The 23,603-nt window shown below is 40.3% G+C and overlaps 1 protein-coding gene across 3 annotated transcripts in view; it reads left to right on the top strand.

Annotated features, from left to right (window-relative positions):
* ADAMTSL1 (ADAMTS like 1) overlaps positions 1-23,603 on the top strand; it is a 1,007,583-nt gene that overhangs the window by 784,513 nt on the left and 199,467 nt on the right. The gene's annotated exons all lie outside the window — the stretch shown is intronic.

The raw sequence follows: 23,603 nt of genomic DNA, 5'->3' as shown, positions 1-23,603 counted from the left end.
CCACAGACATTATGGTCTCTGCCACCTTTTAGTCTGCATCCCAGGCCTTCGCATGCTAATAACAATTTGGCTTGTGGATTGTAGGAACTGAAGCATCTGGGTAGTATAACAGATCTGCTGTGAAATTTGTATGCACACAGCATGCAGATTCATGATAGCATGCTCTGGGGGGCATGTGTCAATCCACATGCCTAAAATCAATAGAGCATTTCATTGTTCAGCCCTGCCTGGGTCTCATTATTATCCAACCTTGAGTCTTAGTCAGTCAATCCAATCACTGCTTCAGTCCACACAATGTTATTGTGTCTGTACAGACTTGCCTTCAGATGCTTGTTTGCAACAAGTCTCTAGAAGCTAAACCATCTCATCCATGAGGCTGATTTCAAAGGGAGGCCTTGAAAGAACCAGAGCCAGACTTTCAAGTCTGCCAATGGGGTGAAGAATGTTCCCAGGTCATATCCTAGATATGGAGGCAGTTGCTGTTTTTGAAGAATATTTCTTCCATTTCTGCTAAGTATCACATAAGAAGCCATGTGTTGCCTGCAGGAATTAAGGATAGTTTTCTGGTCAAGCTAATGCTGCTTGTCCCACTTGCCAGCCACCTAGGGGCCTTTCTTTGGGACTTAGATGATATAGATTGTTAGTCTCCTTGGATCAGATCAGGGCACCATCCCACTCTCCTGCTTGTCACCAGAGTTGTCCTGTATTGATCTAAAGGGTGGGTCTGGCTTCCCTCTTCAGATGCAGAAGTGAAGAGGGCCATGAGTGCCATATTCGCCAAGGCAGCCAAGGCAGCCAGAAAATCAGTCAGCCACTGCTTGGAGCAGCACCCCTCCCATGAGAACAGCAGCTAGTAAAATAGCCAAGGGCTGGGCTAAAAAAGCCTAGATCTAGTGCATAGAATCCTAAGAAACCTCTTTTTCTACCCCTGCCCACATCTCTGTCCCGACCTCACTATTCTCCAGCGAGCATGAGACCTCACTGCATGATCAAGGAGTCCAAATCCCCTCTGTTTGACTGCAGTCTCCTTAACAGGAAGAAGCAGAAAGATTACAGCAGAGACAGCCTACAAGGGCCTTGGTTGGCCAGTCAGGAGGCCTGGCTTCTCATCCTAGCTCTGCCACCCACTAGCTATGTGCCATCGGGCAAGATGTCTGCTCCTTCTGTTTCCACATCTGCACAACTAACTAGCTGTACCAGATGATCCAAGGTCATCGTGTCCTGCTCAAATAGTCCCATAACTCTTTGTGACTCTAAAGGCAGAGATACTAGACTACTACTGCTACTGCTGCTCTGTGCTGATAATTGATATCATTTCTGTTCTCTTATTTACCATCACTTGCAAAACCAGCAGGGGGGATCTTTCTAAGCACATTGCAGCATTGTGATAACATCAAAATGCTCTGATGAGCTGTAGGAGGTAATGCCGAGGAGTCACTAATTGGGAGAAACTGAACGTCTTCTGGGATTTACAACCACTAAACCCCTCCCTTCATAGGGCAGCAGGAGAAATAGGACACAAAATGTTACTTCCCATCCTCCAAGTACTGACTATGCTTAAATTAGATAAGCCCGACTTACTCTATGACCTTTTGATTGGCTCCAAGGCAAGGACCTTTGCCGGACTTGACATTACTGCATTTGCCCCAGATAAACTCAGTGCTTTGATGTCCACCAGCCAGCCATCAGACTGACAGACAGGACCTCTTGCTGGGCACAGCCAGGGCTTTCTTCAGCCAACTAGACACAGATGAGCCTTTGTGGAATGATGCTAATTAAAACAACAAAGGGGGCCAAAGTGACCTGATATGACTTGCTGCCATCACCTTCCATCCAAGAGCCAAAGCAGAGTTTCATCTTAAAAGTGTGAAATGTGTAGAGATGCATCTACTGTGGAATATTTCAGTCTGACATCCAGGGGTAAAATATTTCCTTCTGAATGTTGATGTCATGTGCATGAAAGAGAAAATGTATTTAGAAGGGGCATGGTTGTGTTGTCTCCCAAGCACCTACACTTCATTTGGGGCTAATTTAAATCTTAAATCCACAATTCTTATTGTGGATCAGTGTTCCTTGCACATTTTGGTATGTACCCTGATGGGCCTCAAGTTTCTGTACACTGGCTTTTGGGTTCTTGGCTTGTGCTGAATGTCCATGTGTTAAAAAATAAAATAGCATTTCCTGTGGGATATGTGGAAGTGATGTTCCTCATCTTAGTCACTGGGTTCGTGTCTCTAGGAGGTGTTGCTGGTTAAGAGAAAGAGCTTTTCTAGGAAGTTGTTCGTCTTACTGATCACCAGTTAGGAAGCTGCTTTTTCTCTTGTGTCGCGGTCAGAGTTATCAGGTCACACAAAGAAATACCAAAGGCCCTAGAAGGCATGACTGATCCAGGCTGTCTTTCTAAGATGAAACTTACCCTCTAATTTCCTCTGTGTGATTGGCAGACCTGGTATCAGAAGCACATGTCCAGCTTTCACCAGGTTTAGACTGATGGCTGCACATGCCTGGCTATTCTCAGCAAAAAGGCTGTGTTCTCAAGCAGGAGGTATTCCAATCATTCCAGGTTGTGTGTGTCTATATGTGACTATGTGTGTGTCTGTGTGTGTGTGCATTCATGCATGTGCACAGGCTCCCTGAATTTTTTTTTTAGAACACTTCAAAAAATAGTAGTTATTGATTGACGAGTACTGTATTTTTAATGCAGATTTAATTTTTATTGAAATATAGTTAATTTACAATGTTATGTTTGTTTCAAGTGTATAGCAAAGTGATTTGGTTATATATATTATACATATTCTTTTTTGGATTCTTTTCCATTATCTATTACAAATATACTTATTACAAAATATTGAGTATATTTCCCTGTGTTCTACAGTAGGTCTTTGTTGTTTACCTAAGTTATATATAGTAGAGTGAATATGTTAATCCCAAATTCCCAATTTATCTGTTCCCCACCCTTTCCCTCTTTGGTAACCATAAATCTGTTTTCTATGTCTGTGAATCTATTTTTGTTTTATAAATAAGTTTGTTTGTATCACTTCTTTAATTTCCACATATAAGGGATATCATATGGTATTTGTGCTTCTCTGATTTACTTCACTTAGTATGATAATCTCTAGGTCCATCTGTATTGCTGCAAATGGCATTATTTCATTCCTTTTTATGGCTGAGTAGTATTCATTGTATATATGTACCACATCTTTATCCATTCCTCTGTCAATGGACCTTTAGGTTGCTTCCATGTCTTGGCTGTTGTAAATCGTACTGCTACAAATGCAGGGGTGCATTTTCTCTGGATATATGCCCAGAAGTGTGATTTCAGGATCATATGGTAACTATTTTTAAGTTTTTTTAAGGAACCTCCATTCTGTTCTCCATAATGGCTGCAGCAATTTACATGCCCACCGAGTTCCTTTTTATCCACACCCTCTCAGCATTTATTGTCTGTAGACCTTTTTTTCCTTTTAGAGCCGCACCTGTGGCACATGGAATTCCCAGGCTAGGGGTCAAATTGGAGCTGCAGCTGCCATCCTATGCCACAGCCACAGCAACACTGGATCGTTAACCCGCTGAGTGAGAACGGGGATCAAACCCACCTCCCAGTGGATACTAGTCAGGTTCTTAACCCTCTGAGCCACAATGGGAAGTCCATGCTTTTAGACCTTTTTTTTTTTTTTAAGACTTAGGTAAAATTTATGTAAAACCACAACACTGAAAAACTGGTAAGGACTAGGATGTTTACAGGCTTAACTAAGAGTTTGAAAATCAGAGTAGCCATAGGTTTGCAAAATCAGCAAACGTATCTCTCAGTTAAAATGACTGACATCAAACAAATGTAATTTTTCAATTCTGAAGCCTTCCATGCCATAACTTGGAGTTCCGCTTTTTACGAGGCAGTGCTCTTGGAGCTACACAATGAGCACAGGTGGGGGTGTTTCCCAATCAAACGTGGAGGCCATGAGCCGAAGTAGGAACTAGCTGGTCATCCACGGTCACCTTGCCACTAAGGTGCAGAGCTGGTGTCATGCTCTGCAGGCTTTATGGAGGCTTTATGGTATCAACCCCAGGCCGCAAGATCCCAAGTTCCATTTCCACCAAGTCCTGTTCATTGATGGTCTCCCATCAGGCCTATTGGGTTATGCCTGCTTCTCCTTTGTACCTTTAAAGCAGTGACCCCTCTTCGCCTACAGCTGAGTGAGAATTGAAATGCTATTTCAGATCTGGCGCCACTATGCCCTCCAGAGTGAAGTACCCTCTGATTGGCCCAGGGGGCAGGTTACCCACCACGGCCTTGGAGCAGGGGGTTTGGTCGGCTTTAAGCGCCAGTCAGCAGAGGCTGCCTGGACTGCAGGGATGGATTTTAGCATTGGAGATGGCCTGCTTTCCAGGAAAGTAGGGCTGAGGAGCTCTTTCTCCTTCTCTCTCCTGCTGTGGCCTTGGGTCAGGTGGCCTGTTTTCTCAGCAAGGCCAGATAACCTTGCTGATCATGAAAGGAGCCAGTGCAGAGGGCCCCATGCTTTGAGGCTCTAAGAGAGCCATCTCCCCACCAGCTGCTTAACCCCTTGAGCTTTGGTTTGGGATTAAGCCTCTCTGATAAACACTGCAGGTGTCATCCAGGCCTAAGTTCACCGAAGCCCAAAAGCTTTCTTTTTTTTTTTTGCCTGCTTCACTGTGGCATTTATTTATTTATTATCCTTAGAGCCTGAAATTTTATTTTATTTTATTTTCAAAAGCATGTTTAAAGTTTTGTGTAGTTAGAATTCAAGTTATACATTTGTTTTCAAATTATGCAGTACATTCTAACAGAACTTCAATAGCAACAACAGAATAAATTACTGAAATAACCCTCATAGTCTTGATTATTTGATGATGGCAGAGTAACATACAATTTCAAGGATTTATTTCCACATTTTTCCTTTCCTTTTTTTAAATTACTCAGTGAATTTCATTACATTTGTAGTTGTACAGCAATCATCACAACCAAATTTAATAGCATTTCCATCCCAAACCCTCAGTGCATCCCCCCAGCCCCCAACCTATCCCATTTGGAAACCATAAGTTTTTCAAAGTCTGTGAGTCAGTATCTGTTCTGCAAAGAAATTCATTGTGTCCTTTTTTTAGATTCCACATGCAAGTGATAGCATTTGATGTTGGTGTCTCGTCTGACTGACCTCACTTAGCATGATAATTTCTAGGTCTGTTCATGTTGCTGCAAATGCTATTATTTCTTTCCTTTTAATGGCTGAGTAATATTTCATTGTGTATATGTACCACATCTTCCTGATCCACTCCTCTGTCGATGGACATTTAGGTTGTGTCCATGTCTTGGCTATTGCAAATAGTGCTGCAATGAGCATTGGAGTACATGTGTCTTTGGGAGTCCTGGTTTTCTCTGGATAGATGCCCAGGAGTGGGATTGCTGGATCCAATAGTAATTCTATTTTTTAGTTTTCCGAGGCATCTCCATACTATTTTCCACAGTGGTTGCACCAATTTACATTCCCACCAACAGTGTAATAGGGTTCCTCTTTCTCCATACCCTCTCCAGTATTTATTGTTTATAGACTTTTTGATGATGGCTATTCTGGGCAGTGTAAGGTGGTACCTCGTAGTGGTTTTGATTTGTATTTCTCTAATAATTAGTGATGTTGAACATCTTTTCATGTGTTTTTTGGCCATCTGTATGTCTTTGGAGAATTGTCTTTTTACATCTTCTGCCCGTTTTTTGATGGGGTTGTTTGGTTTTTTGGTATTGAGCTGAAGGAGGTGTTTATAAATTTTGGAGATTAATCCCTTGTCAGTTGATTAATTTGCAAATATTTTCTCCCATTCTGTTGGTTGTCTTTTCATTTTATTTAGGGTTTCCTTTGCTGTGCAGAAACTTTTAATTAATTAAGTCCCATTTGTTTATTTTTGTTTTTATTGTCATTACTCTAAGAGGTGGATCTGAGAAGATGTTGCTGTGGTTTATGTCAGAGAGTGTTTGGCCTATGTTTTCCTCTAAGAGTTTTATAGTATCTGGTCTTATATCTAGGTCTTTAATCCATTTTGAGTTTATTTTTGTGCATGGTGTTAGAAAATGTTCTAATTTCATTCTTTCACGTGTGGCTGTCCCGTTTTCCCAGCACCACTTATTGAACGGGCTGTCTTTTCTCCATTGTATACTTGCTTCCTTTGTCATGGATAAGTTGACTGTAGGTGCATGGGTTTAATTCTGGGCTTTCTATCCTGTTCCACTGATGTAAATTTCTGTCTTTGTGCCAGTACATGCAGTTTTGTAGTATAGTCTGAAATCAGGAAGCCTGATTCCTCCAGCTCCATTTTTCTTTTTTTGGATGTCTTTGGTGTTTTTAGATTTTTTAATGATGGCCATTCTGACTGGTATGAGGTGATATTTCATTGTACTTTTGGTTTTCATTTCTCTAATAATTAACAATGTTGAGCATCTTTTCACATGCCTGTTGGCCATCTGAATGGAAGAGGACTAGATTTTAAAGTTCTTGCTATCAGCTTTATGTCTTAATCCTCCTCTCTATCCCCCTAGCATCCAGCATAATGTCTGACATGTAGTAGGTGCTTATTTAGTGTTGTATTGAATAGATGAATATAAAGGAGTAGGGCCATATTTTTAAGTAGTAATGCTTAGACCCTAATAATAACTGGGGAGACTTCAGTGTGCTCTCTTTTCTCCATTCTCCTTACCCCCTCTCTCCCACCCACAAGGTAGTGCTGAAAATGCTGTTAATAGAGTCTCTTTATTTAAGGCTTTACATACCTTTAAAGCACAAATAGCCTTAGGATAAATTATCCTTTATCTTAGCAGCCGTGTATGGCAAAGTATCCCCAAAGTAAGAACATGAGGACAAGCTTTTGGAGAGTGGGTGCAATGGAGGTTGAAGGAATTGTTAGCATTACTCAGGGAGAAATTTGATTGTCTGGAGAGATGGAAGATAGTATATTAAGGACAGGTGTTCATCTGTTAAGAACCTGGCCTAAAATGGCCAGAAGAAATTAGGACCATGTTTGTTTGTGAGCTGAGAATCGTGAGAATTTTGCATCAAAATTGATGGAAAAGAATGTATCAGTACAAGGAAGAAAAATTATTTCAGTTGCCTTTACCACTCTCTGAGCGAACTATGCCTAGAAGCCTCCCCCACCCCTGGACCCTGCCTACCTTCACTGGTGGGTTAGACCTGCTTAAGGGAGAAATATCTGAAAAGGACCTAAGATCAGTCATTAGAAAGAAGTCACCCTCCTGTTCATAATTAAAAGCTGAGCATTATAATTACATGAGTAATATGTCAATATTCTCATTCTTTACCACTCAAGCGCAACAGAAGTAATCAAGGAAGGCACATGCTCCCCCTTTCACCGCCATACTCTGCAGTTCCATGTCCTTCTTCTCCCCAGAGATAACCATTGTTAGTGCTTTGGTACGAACCTTTCCAGACCTTCTTCTATGCATTTGTATACATATATCTAGCTTTTTTCTTTTTTTTTTTTTTTTTAGGGCTGCACTCACAGCATATGTAAGTTCCCAGGCTAGGTGTCAGATTGGAACTACGGCTGCCATCCTATGCCACAGAAACGCTGGATCCAGCTGTGTCTGCAACCTACACCACAGCTCACAGCAACACCAGATCCCCAACCAACTGAGCAAGGCCAAGTATCGAACCTACATCCTCATGGATACTAGTCTAGTTTATAACCTGCTGAGCCACAAAGGGAACTCCTACATATATCTTTTTCTGTGCATTTCTATGAGTATATGAACACATACAAATATATATATACAGTTTGGCAACTTGATTTTTCCCTTGATAATATGCACTAAAGATCTTCCCTATCACTGATGGAAGATAATATAAAAAAGGGAATGTATATATATGTATGACGGTCACTTAGCTGTACAACAGAAATTGGCACAACATTGTAAATCAACTACACCCTAATAAAAAACTTAAAAATATAAAAAAAGAAAAAGATCTTCTCTATCTCCAAGATCACCAAATTTAAAACCCACAGGTAGATTAAGACCTGTGTTCAAATCCTCTTCTGTCATGTTTACCTATGTAACCTGTAAGAGGTCATACGCCTTTTTGGATCTTCAGATACTTTCTCTCTAAAATAGGATCATAGTAGGCCCTCAGAAAAATTCTTTTATTCCTCCCCTTTCATTTTTGGTGAATAATACTTTTAGTTCACACTCAGGACTTAAATTTGATTCAATTTTCTTTCTTGTTCAACTAAGTCTTAGTAATGAAGTTTTACCAACCATCTCCCCTGTTTATAATAGCTATGACATGAGCAGCCTAAGGAGAGCCAGAAAGCACTACCTTAAAAGAAGAAAAAAAAAAAAAAAAAAAGGAGTCCGACTGCTATTAATTATAAGCATTTGATAGCTTGGCCAGTGTGTGTTGAAAAGATTTGGTAAACGTACATGGAGGAGGGGAAAGAAGGACACAATGAAAGCCAGATGGCGGAAAATGAAGGAAATTCCAGGCAATTTCTGCAGCTTTGTTCTAACATACTTTTTAAACTAAAGTTTTATTTCTCTGCAACAGAGAACAGCTGAGTGGTGCAGAATAGATAAACAGTGAAGGGGGGGGAGCCTATAATTCCAGGAACAGTACTTGGTTTCTGCCCCCCACCCTAACCTCATTCCCTCCCCTCAGACCTGGGGTGGTTCCTAAGGACTGGCAAACTATAAAACTGTAAAAGACGTTTGAGAAGCTCTATTTTGAGATGAGAAAGTTAAGGAAAAATGTCTTAAAGGTCACAGAGTCTCCTCTTTAAAAGCAAACTTTAGAATGCCTCTTTTATTGTACCCTAACAAAATCCATGCGGACTACCAGCACATGAGTTCCAATTTCTAATTTTCTTTTATAGTAGCCTAAAATGGTTACAGCAGAAGGTGTTGCCTTTTTATGCAACCACGTTTTAATTTACTTGATGGAGCTTTCAAAGCTTTACAGGCACCATCCCCTTTGACAACTTGTTTTAAAGGTTACTGTTTCAACATGCTCTCAAAGTACTGGTTTATCTTCTGCTGTGTTTCCAAAGTTTCCATATGCTGTCCTTGGGATCCATCCATACTAACTTTTAAGTGCTTAAGGCAAAAACAACCCAAAGCTCACTAGCCTCCACAGAAACTGGTCCATATTTGGAGGCATATTTGGGCACCTTTAGAAAGCTAATGCTACTACTATTGTCATCCTCCTTGGTAAATCCTGATGCATAATTATACTGTCTCTCACTTTTCTTCCACCAATGGCCAAGTTACAACAGAAGAACCTGCCAAGGCCCATTTCTTAACAGTTGGGCCTGATTGGGCCAGTGGCAGCCTCTGCTATTTCTCTACCCAGGAATGTGTTGGCGTAGTGATCAGAATTGTCCCCAGCAGTATTTTGACATCAACAAGGGTAGACGCCACATGTGTGACATCTAAATCTTCATTTCCCCTAATGAGAGCTCTTTCCATGGGTCCACATCTTCTGCTCTATCAACCGCAGACGTTTGTGAAATAAACTTTGATGGTTTTAGAAGCTGCTTTGCAAACACAGATTTAGTTGTCGCATGAATCTGGAGTAAAGATCAAGGGGACTGGATCTCATCTTGTCAACTGAAAGCAGTTTTAGGGAAATCCATTCAGTTAATACCTGAGAGGGAAGCTTTCCTGTTATCATCTGTATGATTGGACAGCCCCTTAAACCATATACTCTGCCTGGATTCTGAGAAAGCCCTTGTACAAACCATTGACTAAAGGGAAATTTGGTGCAAAAAAAAAAAAAAAAAAAAAAAAAGGGGCAGAAACTGTTTTACATTTTAATTCAATAAAACATAAAGATGCACTGGGTGTCTTCACGCACAGCAGTCTGCTTATATTTGATCCTCAGAGATGATAAGCAGACAAAACCTTTTCTAATGGAGTTACCAGTTAAGGGAAGAAGATTTCAAAGCATTAGCTGCTGTGAGGCAAGCTCAGAGTTCTAGGGGAGCAAGAGGCTTGGGGAAAGGTTTCCTGGAGGAGGTGATACCTAGGCTGAATCATCCTGCATGAGAAGAATTTACCCAGGTAAGGAAGAGAGAGAAGAAATGTTACAGGCAGAATGCAAAGCATAACCGCAAAGGAAAGGATAAGAAATGAAAGCTAGCATTGGATGGTGGGCAGGGTCCGGCTCCAGGATAGCCCAGTCTGCTTAAGTGGTTTGGACTTTATGTCTTATAGGCAATAGGAGCCATTAAGAGGAGTAAAACAAGGAATGTTCCCATTGTGGCTCAGCGGAAACAAATCTAACTATTATCCATGTGGATGCAGGTTCAATCCCTGGCCTTGCTCAGTGGGTTAAGGATCTGGTGTTGCTATTGGCTGTGTTGTAGGTCATAGACTTGGCTCGAATCTGGCATTGCTGTGACTGTGGTGTAGGCCGGAAGCTATAACTTCGATTCAACCCCTAACCTGGGAACTTCCATATGCTGTAGGTGCAGCCCGAAAAAGACCGAAAAAAAAAAAGAAAAAAAAATGAGTTAAACAGAGGAGTGGAGCAGACAGATTGGCTTGGAGAAAGATGACTCTGGCTGCTCATCCAACAGCTAAAGTAGTAACAGTGGCTAGCTTTTATGGTCTTAGAGGCATCTGCACTTTTTCTCTTACAGTGTCATAAATAAATAGTGTGTTTTGTGTAATATACACCATTATATTTTCATTGAAAGTAATAAAGGCCTCGTGTCTTAGGTGTGTTAGCATTTTGTTTGCCTCCACTTCCAACCCAGTAGGATGTAGCCTTAGCCTGTCCACCTGGCAGGAGGCTAGAGCCCAGGGAAGTATCACAAAGGAAGGAATCAGAGGGGCCACTTGTTGATCCCTGAAGCCCTTCCAGTTCTGATAATCTATGATTCCTTGAAGGTAATGATAATTATCCACAGAACTGAAGCTTTGCAAAAAAAGAAAGGAAAAGTGCATTCTATTAGGAAAATACCTTGAGTCAAATTTAAGTCCCAGAGACAAAGCACCTCTATTAGTCACAAAACAAGAACTGGCTTTAACTATAAATGAAGAAGCCCTGAGAAGTCTACAGGGGACGACAAGGCTTAACATTTCCATAAGCAAAATGTAGGTGAGAGCGTTCAGACAGCAAGGATGGTCAAACACTGAAATGATGAAGGTTTCTAGAATACCTTAATGGTATCTATCCATGTTAAAAGGCTACAAAATGCCTCTTCATCCCTCAACTTAGAATTTTGTAGTGCCCTTTCAGATAACTGGAATTTTCTCTTCATTCATCCTCCATTGAACGAGTGGTTATTGAATGCCTACCTTGTGCCAGGCATCATGCTGGGGATATAGGGATGAACAAACCCCTCTGTTCCCTGAAGCAGGTAAAGCCGGAGATGAGGGAATGGTCCTAGAGAAGCTGTTACTTTTTTTTTTTTTAATCTTAGGTACCGTTCTAAAAGATAGTTATGAAACTAAACAACCACCTGTGTTCTTCCCTGCTCCAAAAGCTGACCTATCTGTACCAGTCATCAATCCCATTGCTCATAAGCACCACGGTGATGGAAATACTACCACCAGATAGCTTTCTGCTGCAGATATGGTGATGAAACATGGGAGTTTTACAGTTAGAAACCTTCCAGCTTATAAATCAATCAGCAGAAGTAGAGTGGAGATTCCTAAAGTAAATCTTTTCCATTTTCATTTTGTGTCTTTCCCTATAACCCAGTGTTTCTACCGTCCTGAATTAATAGTTTAAAGGCATCAGTGATTGAGCCAAAGCTTTGAAATGAGAATTATTGCCGCCTAAGTGTGCCCAAGGTCTTCTTTGGAAATTTTGAGAGAAGTCCTCTTGCAATTTGAGATGAAGAGCTGTTCTGTAATCTTAGTGTTAGAAACTTGCTCTGTTACTATGTTTCTTAAACTTGGAAAATAAAAAGGAGGAAAAAGACTGGAGGAGGAGATAAAAAGAGATGTTTAGGCAATCTAAAAATGAGGGTTCCTGATTTGTGCCCAGGAACCTGGTGGACACCACTTGGAAAGTTTGTCATTCTGAAAATATGGTTCCTGTCACAGCACCTCCTGCCCAAGGTCAGAAAGCTCTTAGGTTACATGCCTCAGTTACAGAAAGCTCTGTCACAAAGCAGAGTCCAACCAACTACTACCTTTCCTGTGGTGAACCAGTGTTCTTCCTTTATTCTTATCTTTACCATTTTTTCTTTGCTTCATCATTTTGCCTAATTATCTACCAAGGCTACAAGGAATTTTCTTTGGTGTTTGTGTTAATGACACAAAGCCTAGAATGATTGTCTTTGGATTAACATAGCTCCCAGCCCCACCAGCTTCTCACTGCTTTTTCATAGAGCTTCTAGTTTTATTTGTGGAGTGACATTCCCAGGGGCCTAGGCAGACACAAACACAAGCAACTGGCTCTATGCTAGAACACTATATAGTGGTGCATTCTCTACACTCACTGCTGCTGACTCTGTCTGTGTAGATAGACACAACTGCCTTTCTGGAAAGCCAGAGGCATCATGGCATTCAAAGAGCCAAAAAGGACCCTCTACCCAGGTTGCCTAGAACTTGACACTTACTCCATTGTTAGCAAATAGTTAAATAGTTAAATACTGAAGCCATGGTTTACTTTGATGGTGGGCATGACTCTGGGAGAAGTAGTCGTTATCATCTTAGCATCACTTTTTTTCATCAGATATCCTATTTTTCCTAATAAGAATCTCCAACTCGTGGGAATGGGGTGACTTCAGGACAAGAATCAAAGGACACTTGGAAATGCTAATGCTAAGTATTCTGTACAGGAATAGAGAGACTGGAATTGGGGAGAAATTACGGGTTTTGAGGTCAGAGAGATGTTGGCTCCCTTATTTGCTTTGTGGCCTTAGGTTGGCTACTTTAACCTCTCTAAGACTCAATTGTCCTTAACTGTAAAGCAAATATAATTGTCTAAACCAGAGAGGGGGGAAGGGTTGTAAGGATAATCACATTCATAAAACACTCAGCCAGACCCTACTTTATAGAGTAGCTGCTCCAAAAAATAAGGCTCTGTCAGCTAAGGCTCCTTATTCAGGAAAACCATGATATAAAAAACCTGCAAGTTTATCTCATAGTCATTGCAGGGTTTTTTGGTATGTGTGTATGTTTTTTTAAGGGCCACAGGTGCATCACATGGAAGTCCCCAGGCCAGGGGTTGAATCAGAACAGCAGCTTCTAGCCTACACCACAGCTCATGGCAATGCTGGATCCTTAACCCACTGAGCAAGACCAGGGATCATCCTCATGGATACTAGTCAGGTTCTTAACCCACTGAGCCATAACAGGAACTCCCATCATTGCAACTTACTCCTAAATTTTCTTAACCAGCAAGCATGGGAGCAGAGTAACAGGGAGGGTGTGAGTGGAACCTAGCTTCAAAGCAGCTTTCTGTTCAGCCTTGTCTGATCTCTTGGGCAGTTCCAGAACTGGAAGCAGAGCAGCTGGTTCACCTGGATTCCATCCACCTGCCAAAGGTAGCAGTTGTTGGAATATTCCATTTTATTTTAACACCTAATCCAATAAGGTGTGTTTTTTAAGAACAGCAACAAGATGATGAAGTGGGAGCAGGGGAGACAGAGGCCAGATATTCATAAAAAGTTAATATCCTGTGTGACTTGATTGAAGGAAGTAAAGCCTGTGGGCAGGTGAGGTGTGACTCCTAGAAATGAACAGCTGTGTCCTGACGGTCAGAAGAGCCTGCGATAAGTCAGGAATCAGAAAGCTTATATAAATAATTTTATTCTTCACCTGTTGTCTCCACAAATGCTTGTGAGGAAGAAGGAAAGGAAGGAAGGAAGGAAGGAAATAGAAAGGAGAGTAAAGGAGAGAAGGAAAGAAGTAAAGTCCAACCCAGGGTTCAGATAACTTAAAGGCATCTTGCCCCCACAATCCTTGCTAATCTTCACAGGCCATCTTTGAGCAAGGCAGGGTTTTCCTAACAGCTTCCACTGATTGGGAGCTTACAGTATTCCAGGCACTCTGCTCTTCGTTTTACATACATTATTTTGTTTAATCTTTCCCACAGTTTTATGAGGATTTACTATTCCTGTCCTAACTTTATAGCTGAGGAAACTGAGTCTTTAGAAGGATCATGTAACTAGCTGGTGACAGGTTCAGATTTGGAGCAAAATATATTTAATTCCAAAGTTGTTACTAAAGAGCTTGTGGTTCAGCCTTTACCTCTATTAGTGACATTTATACACCCTCCATTCCTCCCTGCATCCCACTCCCTCTTCCTCCCTCCCTCTTTCCCTCCCTCCATCACTTCCCTCCCTCCATCCCTCCCTATCCTATTCTAGGCACTTAGCTCTAGGCCTGGGAATTTCCTCAATGACAAGAACCAGTCCTCCTAGCTTCCTAGTAGCTTATGACCTGGTGAAGATCACAGATAAGTTAACAGGATCTTCTTTCCTGATCTCCAACAGATAACTCTCATCTCATGCTCTCAGTTGCTAAGGGTAGAATGAGACTCTTGGTTGAATCTAGTGCTTAAGGGATAGTGGAAAATTTATTAGAGCACACACTTCTCAGGGCAAAGCCAAATATGTAGGAAATGAACCATGCTAAAGAGAAATCAAATAGACCTAAAGTGAATTCCGTTAAGACCCAGCACTGAGTCACTAGGCAAAGCACTCAGTTCCTAAGAAAACAATTTTATAAAGAAATACTAAGTCATCTGGAGAGATACAGCTTGGGCTTACAAATCTGGAAGACATCGGTGGCTGTCTTTGAGCTTTGCATCTTTGCTCTGCCACTATTAACAACCATGGGCTTAGTTTATGCTGAGCTGATGGCCCATTCATGTTGTAAATTACAAACACTGTTACTATCTTACGTACACACACAGGCACACACACTTCTCTTTCTCCAGTGTCCCCCATATGACCCTGGATTCCTGCCTCCTTTTTTGTGCTACTCGCCTCTCTGATTTTTTTCCTACAACCTCTTTCTTCTCTCCCCTAGAGACATAATCCTAATGACCTTGACTTCTTACTACTCAAATTCCCAGATGACTTTTCTCTACCACTTGTGCCAAAACCTCAATTCTTTCAACCCTTTTTCTACCCCCAAACAATTCATTCAGTTCATTCCAATTAACAATTAGGAAAACAAAACTATCTAAGCTAATTCATACTAAGTTGTAAGTGACTGATCTTCAGTCCTTCATTCCAGCAAGAGCATGAGCTAGGGAGTCATACAAATCTGGGATAAAATCCAGTTCATACAACTTACTTGCTCCTTGACCTTATGCAGATGGTTTAACTTTTAAGAGCCTCAGATTCTTCACCTTCAACTCTTAGATAATTGTGAGAATATATATGTTAAGTGCTTAGCATAGCACCTAGCACATATTAAGTACTCAATGAATTATAACAGATATTAACTGTGAGGTTTTTTGTGCTTTTTAAAAAATGTGTGTCTCTATAAGAACTTATGGGTTGGAGGATGTGGGTGGATTTATATGCCTTTGATGGAACTGGGGCTCTCATCTTTCTTCCTTAAGTAAGGAGAGAGATGCTCTCTTACAGGGAAGGGGGTGTCTAGTCTAAATCAAAAATACCTGGCCCCTGATAATCTCTTTCTGTAAGTTCCAACCCCAAAGTAAAGGGGGCATCTTCTGATAGTTAAGGGAAAATCCAACTCAATTCAGCAAACATTTATTAAATTCCTGCAGGATCTGAAGAAACGAGTCTAGGACATAGACCCTGGGGCCAGGTGCTAACAGCTAGTTGGGAGGCCAGTACACAAACAGATCCTGACAATGCACAGTCATAATGGCCATGACAGAAATATAAATGACTGTCTTCTGGGAACACTGAGGTGAGTCACCTAATCTTGATGAGGGGAGGTGGCCCAGAGAAGGTGACCACTGAGCTGAGTCTCTTGTTCTTATAGATATCAAAGTATTTTTTCCTAAAATTCTAATCAAATGTTATTGATATATTACTTAGCTATTCCCCCATAAAGTCCCCATCCAGATGTTACAAAAGCCCTTGGAACAGCTTTATGTCCTACCTTTTGTCCCCTTTTCATCTTCAAGATGAGCCTAAAAGTGCTTGATTTTCCTGTATTATAGGAGTATCTCTGGTTGCTCTCAATTAATTACCAGGGAGCTGATGTATTCATGTCTGAGCAACATGTGATACAATAACAATTGTGCCAACTGTTTAAAACAGATCAGATTATTTGCCTTGTTGGATCTTTGTCCTTGTGGATGACACAGGAACTTAAAGCTTGATCATAGATCTGTAACGTCCATGTCCTCTCTGAGGTACTGCGCTGCCCTCAGAAAGTTCTGATGGCTCAGGAGATTCAAGAGAGGGACTTAGAACATAGGGTAGTATGTTTGTGCTGCATCTTCAGGCAACAACAGAAAACTCTGAAAAACCAAAGGACCACTAATATCCTACCATTTACTTCAGCTGTAAACTAAGGGTCAAGAGGTCTTGGTTTATACAGTTTGGCAAAGTTCTCTGAGTTCTGTGAAACTTGGTGTTATATAAATACAAGGCAACAACTTATAAATTTCCTTTTATCTTCTAAGCTGCCTCTTCATCTCTTGCCCTGTGAACTATCCCAGGGGGCTGGTTTCAGGGCACAACTATGTAATCAGTCCTCCAAATACATACTTATTGTGCAGATGTCATTGGAAGATTGGTTTAGCACACAGAAACAGTAACATTACAGAGAAATCTCAATTTGGGAACTGACACTCAAGCTGTCTTGAGGTTTAAGGAGTAAACAAAAAGGAAATAATAAAACACCACCTGCCAGACACAGATTTCTCCTTTGAGTTAAAAGCATATGTGGTTTATTCCTAGGTATTTTATTCCTTTTGATGCAATGGTAAATGAGATTGTTTCCTTAATTTCTCTTGCTGATCTTTCATTGTTAATATATAAAAATCATCAGATTTCTGTATATTAATTTTGTATCCTTTACCATACGACTTCACTAAATTCATTGATGAGCTCTCATAATTTTCTGGTAACATCTTTAGCATTTTATATGTATAGTATCATATCATCTGCAAATAGTGACAGTTTTTCTTTTCCAATTTGGATTTTTTTATATTATAAATTTAGATTCTTTTTATTTCTTTTACTTCTCTGATTTCAGTGGCTGGGACTTCCAAGACTATGTTGAATAAAAATGGCGAGAGTAGGGGGCATCCTTGTCTTGCCATTGATCTTAGAGGAGCAGTTTTCAGCTTTTCACCATTGAATATGATGTTAGCTGTGGGCTTGTCATATATGGCCTTTCTTATATCGAGCTATAGTCCCACTTTATGGAGAGTTTTTAATCATAAATGGCTGTTGAATTTTATCAAGGAAGAAAAATACCTTTACTCCAAAAACTGTAAGATGTTGATGAGAGAAATTAAAGATAACACAAACAGATTGAAAGACATACCATGTTCTTGGATTGAAAGAATCAATATTGTTAAAATGATTATACTACTCAAGGCAATCTCCATATTCAATGCAATCCTTATCAAATTACCAATGGCATTTTTCACAGAATTAGAAAAAAAGTTTTTAAATTTGTTTGGAAACACAAAAGATCCCAAATAGCCAAAACAATCTTGAGAAAGAAAAATGGAGCCAGAGGACTCAGGCTCCCTACTTCAGACTGTACTTCAGCTAGAGTCATCAAAACAGTATCGTACTGATACAAAAACAGACACATAGATCAACATAACAGGATAGAAAGCCTAGAAATAAACCCACGTACCTATGGTCAATTAATCTATGACAAAAGAGGCAGGAATATACAATGGAGAAAAGACAATCTCTTCAATAGGTGGTGCTTGGAAAACTGGATAGCTACATGTAAAAAATGAAATTAGAACACTCTCTAACACTATCCACATACACATACACAAAAACAATCCTCAAAATTGATTAAAGACCTAAATGTAAGACTAGATACTATAAAACTTTAGAGTAAAACATAGGCAGAACACTCTTTGACATAAATTATAGCAATATCTTTTTGGCTCCACCTCCTAGAGTAACGAAAATAAAAACAAAAATAAACAAGTGGGATCTAATTAAACTTAAAAGCTTTTGCACAATGAAGGCAACCATAAATAAAATGAAAAGACAACCTACAAAATGGGAGAAAGTATTTGCAAATGATATGACCAACCAGGGATTAATTTCTAAAATATACAAACAGCTGACACAGGTAAATATCAAAAAAACACAAACAACCCAGTCAAAAAATGGGCAGATCTAAATAGACATTTCTCCAAAGAAGACATACAGATGGCAAACAGACACGTGAAAAAAATGTTCAACATCTCTAATTATTGGAGAAATGCAAATCAAAACTACAATGAGGTATCACTTCATACCTGTCAGAATGGTCATCATTAAAAAGTCCACAAATAACAAATGCCAGAGAGAGTGTGGAGAAAAGGGAACCCTCCAACACTGTTGGTGAGAATGTAATTTACTGTAACCACGATTGAAAATAGTATAGAAATTCCTTAAAAAACTAAAAGTAGAATTACCATATGATAACTGAAGTCCCATTCCTGGGCATATATCCAGAAAAGATGAAAACTTTTAACTTGAAAAGATACGTGCACCCCAGTGTTCACTATAGCACTATTCACAATAGCCAAAACATGGAAACAATCTAAATGTCCATCAACATATAAATGGATAAAGATGTGGCAAAGGTACAAACACACACACACACACACACACACACACACACACACACACACACACCCCAATGGAATATTACTTGGCCATAAAAAATGCAATAATACCACCTAGAGCAATATGGATGGACCTAGAGATTATCATATTAAGTGAAGTAAACCAGACAAAGACAAATATTATATGGTATTGCTAATGTGTGGAATGTATAACTTATTTACTATACAGAAATAGATCCACAGACATAGAAAACAAACTTATAGTTATCAAAGGGGAAGGGGGTGAGGAATAAATTAGAGGTTGGGATCAACATATACATACTACTGTATATAAAATAAGTAACCCACAAGGACATACTATATAGCACATGCTGTATAGCACTGGGAAATATGCTCATTATTTTGTAATAACCTATGAAGGAAAAGAATCTGAAAAAGAATATATGCATATATACATACACACATACATATGTATAACTTAATCACTATGCCGTACACTGGAACCTAACATGACATTATAAATCAACTCTACTTCAATACAAAAAATAATAGTAAAAATAACATCTAAAAAAAAAGCATATGTGGGAGGATTCGGTAGATCATTGCTGAATATGTCCAGGATGCTCTTTGAGAATTGAATTGAATGAAGCTTATGCATCACTGATGCATTTACTGGGGTGTTCCCCTGAAATTACAAAAGATCTCTGTGGATGGTCTATTGCCCACCCCACCCTCATTTACCACACTATTTCCACCACAACTCCTACAGACTAGCAAGCCAACAAAAGCAAAGATTGTAGTGCCCAGAGCCTGTACAGTTTTAAGCTTCATCAAGCTCTGGAAAATCACAGAAGGAAACTGTTATCAGCCAGATATTTACTGATGTAAACCCCACCACCACAACTAGGCAGATACGATTTATCAATGTTCTTTTTGTGAGGAAAATGATGCCAAAATTATCATGTCGGGGAGAGGCTGATGGTGGATCACAAGATGCACCCCGCTGTCAAACTCAATTTTGTAGCCTTTTTTTTTTCTTTGGCACTAATGTTAGGCTGTTTGTTTGCAACTGGGGGGAGACAGTAAGATGACAGTTTGGGGGCCAGGAAAGCTTCCATTTTTCTCCTCTTTATCCTATTACTTGCTAGGTGCTTCCACAGGCCTTCTGAAGGCGCATCCCAGGCACACCTAGAAAGACTTTCTGTGAAAGTGGGCATGTCATGCACTTCGTCTTTCATTTAATGGAGGTTAATGATATAACTGACCCATGGTGGAGTGAAGTGAAACCACATGTGGGCTGGATTGACCCTCCCTTGATCTAGAAAAGAAAAGTGCTGTTTGCCAGCTCACCCCCAGCATACTTAACTCCTCCAGGAGGGTCGTTGTGCAGAACAAGGTTGGCAAGAGGTAGACTGCTTTTTCACATGGTCTTGCTGCAGCAGCGTAGTTAAGTCTAGAAAGTGGGCCTACGGACTGTATTCCTTTCTCTTGACACGGGAAATCTGTGTATTCAAAGATGTGCTGAGTTATGACATCTTGCTGCATCTTTTCATCCTCAAATCTGTAAAATTTCCATCCTATTTTCTCTCTGAGCACAAGTAAAGTCTAAATGTAAGCCTATCCTGACATTTATGCTAATCCATAATTGTTTGTCTGCTATTTATTGCATTTGGGGACCCCAAACCCTCCTCAGTGGACAGACTTGTATCTGAAATGCATGGGTTTTCTGAACATCAAATGCACCCATTTGCATGCAAAGAACTCTCTACCTGAAAAGATGATTCAAAAGGTGAAGCATGGGGTGGGTTTCCACTCCAGATACCCAAGCCTGAGCCCATGACAGGTAATGCTGATAAATCAAGTGACTTTACTCGGAGTCCACATTCCTCAGGTATCATTGGGAATCCTTGTTCCCAGTTTTGCCTACCAGTTACCTGAAGCTGGAGTCTTTCAATTCCAGTGACTGAGGCATCATGGTCACATAAACTGCTTGGTGGACTTCGAATTGTCATCACTCCCTGATGGGCTCAGTCAGTACTATTAGTATTACTAGTACCAAAAGATGGCAGCAGGGCTTCGTTCTTTACACTCTCAAAAGCCAGAGTGGCAAAAAGTTTGTCACACAAGACTTGTCTAGAACCTGAATATTTGACAAATTAGTCTTTATCATAACTGGGGTTTTAAAATCCCGGAATGTAAATTTTCCCTCAGCTTATCTGTGAAGGAAGACAGGTCACAGGTATTAAGTGATTTGCCCAAGTAGCCATGGCTAGCAGAGCTCAAACTAGAAGCCTGAAAAGTACGAAGCTTCTCAACTTCAAGCTCAATGTTTATCATAAACAGATGGACTCCAGAAACTTGAATAGCAAGTCCAAATGTAGGATCTAGAGCCAGACTCCTAAGTTTGAATCCTGTTTCTGCAGCTTATTAACTGTGTGTTCCTGAATGAGCCACTTAACCCCTTTCTGTCTTTGGTTCCTTGTCTGTAGGATAAGGATGAAATAATACCTATAGGGATTCTGTGCAAATTAAAGAGTTAATACATGCAAGGCACTTAAAGAGGGCCTGGTTATTGAAGAGTAAGCCCTGCGTAAGAGTTTCCCAGTGCTGAAGATGCATGAAGAGCTGGAATCAGGTGGCAGAGGAGGGTAACCAGGTGGTTAAAGGTAGACATAAAGAACTCTTCACTAAGATAAGAAAGGATTTTCTTTCCAAACTATTGAAAGAAATTTCGATTCTTTCTCTGTACCTCATGAATGCTATAGAATTGAATCAAGTATTTTATAGACAGCCAAGAAGATACCAGTTACTGCAGATAGAAATCTTTTATCCTTTCCAAAGATAGCATACTGATCCATAAGAAAAGCATTTCTTACCCTTTGAGAGTGGACAGTAGAGGGTAGAGTCAAATGGAACAAGAAATGGAAAAAAAAGAAAGTAGCTGCATTCATAGAGCATGAGGATTTTTCTGGTAACTTAGTATGAATGAATGGTAGTCCAGAATTAGAAATTCAGTTGACCTCCGTGTGGCATGGGATAGAAATCCTCTCCCATGGATTTTGGGAAGTCATATGAATTCAGCTGTTCCTTCTCAGAATTTAGTTACCAGGTTGTTCTACTGCTTCTATTTTTTTTTTTAACTGGAAAAATAGGTAAGGTACTCTGAGGCTCAGAGGGTAGCTAGAAAGTTCTCTGTGGTCTAGAGAATATTGAGCTGCAAGGACCCAAATTGTCACTTATTATAAGTGTGGGATAAAGTAAGCAGAATTGAACAGCAAAATAGTTCCTTTGATTGGGTAAAATAGTAGCAGGCATTCCAAGGAACCACATATAGGCAAAAAGAGAACCCCAAAGACCTATTCTTCCTATTGGTCTCTCTTGTTTGAGAAATATTATTATAACAACAATGACAATGATGGCAGCTACCATGTGGCATTTAGCTCCCAGTGTCTGTACAGGCTGGAGGCTATCAGGTAAGAACACAGTTGAAACTCTGGAGACAGACCACTTACAGTTGAATCTGGGATCTCTCCTGACTAGCTATGTGACCTTGTCACGTTATTTTAGTTAGCCCATATATAAAAGGGCATCATCAGAATACCTCTATCTTAGGTTGCCATGATGATAGATGAGTTAGTACTTGTGAACTTCTTGCAACACTGCCTAGTACATAACAAGCATCCAGTAACTATTGGAAGTTAGTATTGCAGTTGCTGTCCCATTTTACAGATAAAGAAGTTGACATTCAAAGTGCATAACTGGCCCAAAGAGATAAAGCAAGGTGGAAATAGATCCTGTCCCTGGTTTGTTGGAATCCGAAGTTCTGGGTCAGTCTGATTCTCTGACATCATGTGTCCATGTCTCCTGCTTGATGAACATCCCTCGGGGCGTTAGGGCCATTCATCAGCACTATTCAGATCCAAGCATGTTTAAAAATAGTGTTCCAGGGATTGCCATAAATGATCATCATAGATAATCAAAAACAAATGAGGGATTTAATAAGCCAAGTTAAATCCTAATATGGGGGTTTAAATTTATTCAGAGTTTAGCCTGATAATAATCCCTTAACTCACCCTGAGATAACAAAACATCAAAGCATCAAAGAGTAAAACATACATTCTACTTGAAGAATTCTTTGAGCCTAACTTGAAAGATAATTTGAGGTCATTTTTGTGTGATCAAACGTGAAAACATTTGTGAATGGCCTCACGTTTTCTCCTCATGTAAACACCCTTGAGGCCTAGGAGTGCATGGTGGCCTGCTGTCCTGTGGGTAGAACATCCGTGTGAATAGGAACATTCTTGGGCTGCAAAGAGCAGACACTGCCTGTAGTATTGTGAATGGTATGTGTTCACATGTGCATGGTGCTTGTGTGTATGTGTGTGTGTGTCCTAGCACTAATGGAATTCATCACGCCCTGCATCATTAGCTCCTGCTTCCTCTCTGACTCCTCACCTATCAAACTCTGGAGTCTCAGACACAGCGACCTCTCCAGGAGGAATGACTCCATATTTTTTTTTCATCTGACAAAGAAGGTTTGAAATGAATTTATGGTCTGATTCAGCATGGCAGAGGGCTGGCTTGAAGCACTGTGTCACCATGTGCCATAGTCCAGCTGGGATTCTCACCAAAACCTGGCACCCCTTGGGATGGACAGAAAGGGAACATCTGGGCATTCAGCCCGCAGCTGACGAGGTGTGTGCTGCTCAGCAGCGTCCTGAGGGCTGTGAGTTTGAACTGCAGTGACTTAAGTCAGCTTTATCATTGGAGTTTCATCTGCCCACAGTGCCTCTGTTTCACAGGCAATCTTGCCCAACATAATCACATCAAGGAAAACAGAAGAGTGAGAACCAGAATTTTCCAAGCATTTCCTAGGCTTTATACTTT

Source organism: Sus scrofa, chromosome 1 (assembly GCF_000003025.6).
Source record: "Sus scrofa isolate TJ Tabasco breed Duroc chromosome 1, Sscrofa11.1, whole genome shotgun sequence".
NCBI classification, from domain to species: domain Eukaryota; kingdom Metazoa; phylum Chordata; class Mammalia; order Artiodactyla; family Suidae; genus Sus; species Sus scrofa.
This window is presented reverse-complemented; position numbering and strand designations above follow the sequence as displayed.